Here is a 5,827-nt window from a genome sequence, read left to right as displayed (position 1 = left end):
GTCTTTTCATCTACTTTTCAGCTGAATTCCTTTATAAATATATTAAAAAAATAATAATAATAAATATTTAATAAAGGCTTTTCATTCATTCAGTAACTCATTCATTCATAAGACAAGTACACAAAAAGCCAGTGCATAAGGGAGCATGAGAAGTGTACAGGAGAGGTCCCAGTGTAGGCCAGTGAGAGATTTGTGAAGGGAGAGGTCGCTTTTTTTGCTGGAGGGAGAGGGATCAGAGAAGAGTTCATGAAAATGGTGCCATCTGGATTTGGCCTTGAAAGAGATTCCACAGAGATGGAGAAGGGGAGGTATGAGACAGTTCAAACATATGAAACAGTGTGTACAAAAGCATGGAGAGTGGACATTCTGAGAACTGGGGCAATAAAGTCATTCACTTTTTTTGGAACAAGAAGAACTTAGAAGGTTCGTAGATTTAGGGGTAGAAGGGACCTCAGGTGACTTCTGATCTAACCCCCCTTCTTCTCCTGATGAGGAAACTGAAGCAGAGAAAGATGTGATTTGCTCAAACTCGCACCATTACTTCTGGTCTGGGGTAGAATTTGAACCTAGGCCCTCCTAACTTCAAGTTCAGTGTCATATCCACCAGAACATAAGGAATTCCAATACAATTACGGGCTAAATGCAATGATGTCGAGTCTCAGTCACATCTGGTGAGTAGTATGATACAACACTGTGATGGAAAAATTAGACTGCTATCAGACTCTGGAGGGCCTTGAATGCTGGGACCTGTATCTGTATTTTATTCAATAGGCCGAGGAAGCCACTAAGAGTGTTTTACTAGGAATGTGATGATCAGAACAGTGTACTAGGAAGATTATTTGGGCAACTGTGTGGGGGATGAATTTGAGAGGAGATAGACTAGACACAAGGAAGCTGGGTAGGATTTAAGTACAATAGACTAGGTAGAATGAGACAAGGGTCTGAACTAAGGTGATTGCAGTGGGAGTAACAAAAAGAGGAATGATGTTAAAGGTGTGAAAATTCAATGGAGAAACAGGCTTATTTAAACTTTAAACTAAAATTAACTATGAACAGAGTGGGATTTCAGTAGTGTCTTATAATGATGAAACACATTTTGAGGAATGGAAAAAAGAAACTAAACACCCTAGCAGCGACTGAAGTAATCTCTGTTTCGCCCACTTTCTTCTCTGAAATTCCATGCATGACTAAGTGGAAAAAAACAGTCCACAAGTTGTGTTAATATCTCCTTCCCCATGACAGGCTCCAAGTATCCCCTTTGGCCTGTAGACTACAGTCTTCTGCATTGAGTGGGAATTTTTAACTTCTTACAGATGCTAATTGATGGTGGGAGCAAATTCACAGGGACAAACAAAACAAAGGGTGAAAGACAAATTGAACTTGGCTGCCTAGGGAATGAGAGAAGTGTGAAAAATGAAGGGATAAGTCAAGAGATATGGTGAGAAATCAAGAATGATGGAAGTGGGAGGCAGGTGGACAGTTTAAAAGCTGTGAATCTAAATAACTAAGGAAGACTAGCTCATGGTGATTTCATAGGGGTGGGAGAGAGGGAAGTATCACTTCGTGAAGGAGACAAAGTGGTGGTGAGATGAGAGATGACTGGGGAGTAAAATATGCTTGGTCAGTATCCTATCCAACTAGAGACAGAAGGTTTATTGGACATGGGAGGGTGGGATGACTAGGGGTGATGTAGGAAAGCTGAGGAAGGGAGGTTCTGCAATAATCAGGATGAAACTAAGAGAAACCAGTCTTGTTAGAGAACCAGGAAAAGAAAGAACTTGGTAGAAGAAGGATAGCACTTGCTGAAGTAGAGACACTTAAGTGGCACATCGGATAGAGTGCGGGACTGGACACCTGAATTCCATTCTGGCATCAGAAACTTACTAGCTGTGTGACCCTGAGCAAGCAAACCTCTGGTTCCCTCAGTTTCCTCATCTGTAAAATGTGGATAATAGTTCTACTTCTCAAAGTTGTGTGAAGATAAAATCAGATATCTGTAAAATGTTTTACATAAATGTTTATTATTACCTAGAGATACGTGTACAATTTTTTCTCTTGTGTTTTAAAGGAATGATTGAATGTGACTTGTGGGTGAGGAAGGAAAGTATAAAGGTCACCCTTCTCTATGCCCTCATTTTATGTCCCCAAACCTTTAAAACTGCCAGGGTAGCAACAAACAGCCAGCGCTGCAATTATGCAACCCCAAGCCCAAACCCCCAAAATCTTAGTGAAAATTATTGGTTGAAAAGGAGTTCATTTTATCTTAATGATCACTCTTGACTGTTAAGAACCAGTTAGTTTGTGTATAATTTAAACCACTTTGCTTTCTTCCTTTTACATCTTCTCCCCCTTTTGTTTATTCAGCTACTTGTTCACCAGCATTATCAGGTGGGCAGCAGGATAACAAATACAAATCAAATGATATTGCCACTTTATAGTAACTCATGTCAAATATCACATGCAGGAGAACTTAATGGTCAAAATAAAGTCTTAAAAACATGTGTATTCCATTTACCCATGCTCCCATATGACCATGAGCAATCCAAAATTAGTTAAAAATGAAGGACTGGGAGAAAGAGGAGTAATTATAATTAAAACGGATGAGGCATTAATGTTGTAAATCTTTCCCAAGAAAAGCATATGTAAATACTTAATAGATAGAAGACTTATAACTCCTTATAGTAAGCAAGTAAAGGGTATAACAACTCTATAAAATAGGTAATGCAGGAATTATAATCCCCAGTTAGTGCTTGATTTTAGCTCAAATAATCTGAGAAACTAATCCTTATTTTATAGGTGAGAAAACAGACTCATAAAGGTTCAATGACATGCCACCGTAGCAGCTAGCGACACAGGAAGACTAGAATTTAGGTGTTCTGGTTATGTCTTTACCCTTTCCGTTACACCAGGCCCAAGAATACATTAAATAATGCATGACCAACTAAGATCCCTATCAGAATCATCATTCCATGTATTAGGGTGGGCACAATGACATTGATTTAATCCAAAGCACTGAGTTTAAGATGAGCATATCATCAAATAGGAGGTCTACTTTGGAAAGTAAGGTCCATTCTTGATTAAGGTCAATACTACATTTCTATTGTTGGACATTCATAGAGCATCTAGGAGTGTCTCCAAAGAAGGTAGTAGGAGTAATACTTTTACTTGGTGGGAGAACATAGCCCCATAATTTCAACAGAATTTGAAAAGATTGTAAACAAGGGGTAGTGATAAATAACAGCGGATCAAGTGATTGAGATGTTTTTAGGAGTGGACCAAGAAGTTCAGTGTCAGTGTCAGGTGTGGTTTCATTTCAATAGCTTCATTAATGAAATGAAAGAAGGAAACTACTTCACCATCAAGGCATATATCAACAGTGTTAAATTGGGAAACATAGCAAAGAACAACCAGGAAAAATAATTATTCACATAGTTCTTATAAATATCCCAGAAACATTTTTTTTTTGGTTACAGCATTATGGTCTTGCTTTAGCTGGTGATCTAATAGAACTGCCTGATGTGTGTGTGTGTGTGTGTGTGTGTAGGTGCATGTGCATGCATGTGTGTGTTTGTACATAGAAGTAAACTTATTAATGTAGTTTATTTTGTCCCATAACCTTTGAGTTCTAAACTGTTTGTGGCTACTTCTCCAACTTATTTCAGGTGGGAAGGGGTTGAATTTGGAGAGGGGATCTGACTGTTTTTTTACACAGTTTCTGCTAAGTATCACCCACTGGGAAACATGATGACTAATGACACAAGTATCAGTTATACCTTTATTACACCAAAATATCGGGTTTAAAAGCTGCTAAACATGTTATTTGGCACTATAGGATGACGGGTTTTAAGTGATGATAGATTATGACTTTAGAGATGATATAGTCTAGCCACCACAGTTAAAGGAACTGATAGACTTAATTTTTCATTTCCCTCCAAATAGGTTTGATGTCATGTTTCTATAGGAATAGAAGGAAGCCCTTCTGAGGTGAAATTGGTTGTTAGTTTCCCATTACTGTCATTTTTTTCCAGCAAAGCCAGGATGATCACTTGCTAACGATACTGTAGAAAGAATTCCTTTTCAAGTACTGGATGGATGGATGACCTCTGAGGTTCCTAGTGTAACAAATGTAAAATATACTGAAATCTTTGTTTTTTTCATCCTAGAAAACATGATATTGAGGTCTTCCTAGAGAAAAGCTAAAGCAGCATTAAAAACTGGACTAGATAAAAGGGGTTGCCAGCATGCAAATGCATAGCATACCACTTTCATTTAAATACTGATAATAGTTTTGATTCTCCAACCAAGAGAAATGAGGATAGAGAAGTGCATTCTTTGGGATGGCTTCCCTCTACAAATTTAAATGTGTATAGATGAATTTGACAACCCCTCTGAGCAAACCAGCTGAGGAGAGGGAAGGAGTGGAGGCAATTTGTTGAACAGAACCAAAACAATTTAAATTAATAATTAGGAATCACTAATGAGACACTAGGAATATTTATTTTAATAAACAGAACCCTCAATGGGCAAGATACAATTGCAGTTTTCAATATTTGTAGTACTGTCATAAAGAAAGAGTAATGCGGAGGCTTTCTGATCTTGTCAATGTGGGATTTCATCCAGTGATTCAGATTGCAATCCATCCACACCATTTCATCCAGGTAGATTACTGTCCATGTCCTCCCACAGATTGTCCATAACATTGCTGTTCAGGAGGAATCCATCCTCTATGTCCATTATTTTTTTTAAAGAGTATTTTTATTTTTTCCCAATTACATGTAAAGACAATTTTTAGCATTCATTTTTACAAGATTTTGAATTCCATATTTTTCTCTCTCCCTATATTCCATCTACTCCTCCTAAACTGGGAAGCAATTTGATATGTTATAGATGTACTATCATGTAAAACATATTTCCTTATTAATCACATTAAAATATGCTTTGAGTTGCATTCAGAGTCCATCAGTTCTTTATCTGGATGTAGATAGCATTTTCCTTTATGAATCCTTCATACTTGTCTTAGATCATTGTTTTGCTGAGAAGAGCTGAGTCATTCATGATCATCACATGGTGTTGCTGATACTGTGTATAATATCCTCCTGGTTCTGCTCATTTCACTTTGCATCAGTTCATACAAATCTTTCCAGGTTTTTCTGAAATCTGCCTGTTCATCATTTCTTGTTGTACAATAGTATTCCATTACATTCATATACTACAGCTTATTTAGCCATTCCCCAGTTGATGAGCATCCCCTCAGTTTCCCATATTTTGCTACAATAAAAAGGGCTGCCATACATATTTTTGGACATGTATGTCCTTTTCCCTTTTTTAATGATATCTTTGGGATATAGACTTAGTAGTGGTATTGATGGATCAAAGGGTATGCACAGTTTGGTTGCCCCTTGGGCATTGTTCCAAATTTTTCTCCAGAATGGTTGGATCAGTTCATCACTCTACCAGCAGTGCATTAGTGCTCTGATTTTCCCACATTCTCTCCAACATTTATCATTTTCCTTTTTTGGTCCTAGTAGCCAATCTGATAGGTATGAGGTGGTAGCTCAGAGTTGTTTTAATTTGTACTTCTCTAATCAAAAGTGAGTTAGAGCACTTCTTCATATGTGTATTTCTTCATCTGAAAACTGCCTGTTCATATCCTTTGACCATTTATAAATTGGGGAATGACTTGTATTCTTATAAATTTGACTCAGTTCTTTATTTATTTGAGAAATGAGGCCTTTATCAGAGACACTTGCTGTAAAGATTGATTCCCAGATTTCTGCTTTATTTCTAATCTTGGTTGCATTGGTTTTGTTTGTACAAAAGCTTTTTA

Source organism: Trichosurus vulpecula, chromosome 8 (genome assembly GCF_011100635.1).
Source record: "Trichosurus vulpecula isolate mTriVul1 chromosome 8, mTriVul1.pri, whole genome shotgun sequence".
Classification (NCBI taxonomy): domain Eukaryota; kingdom Metazoa; phylum Chordata; class Mammalia; order Diprotodontia; family Phalangeridae; genus Trichosurus; species Trichosurus vulpecula.
This window is presented reverse-complemented; position numbering follows the sequence as displayed.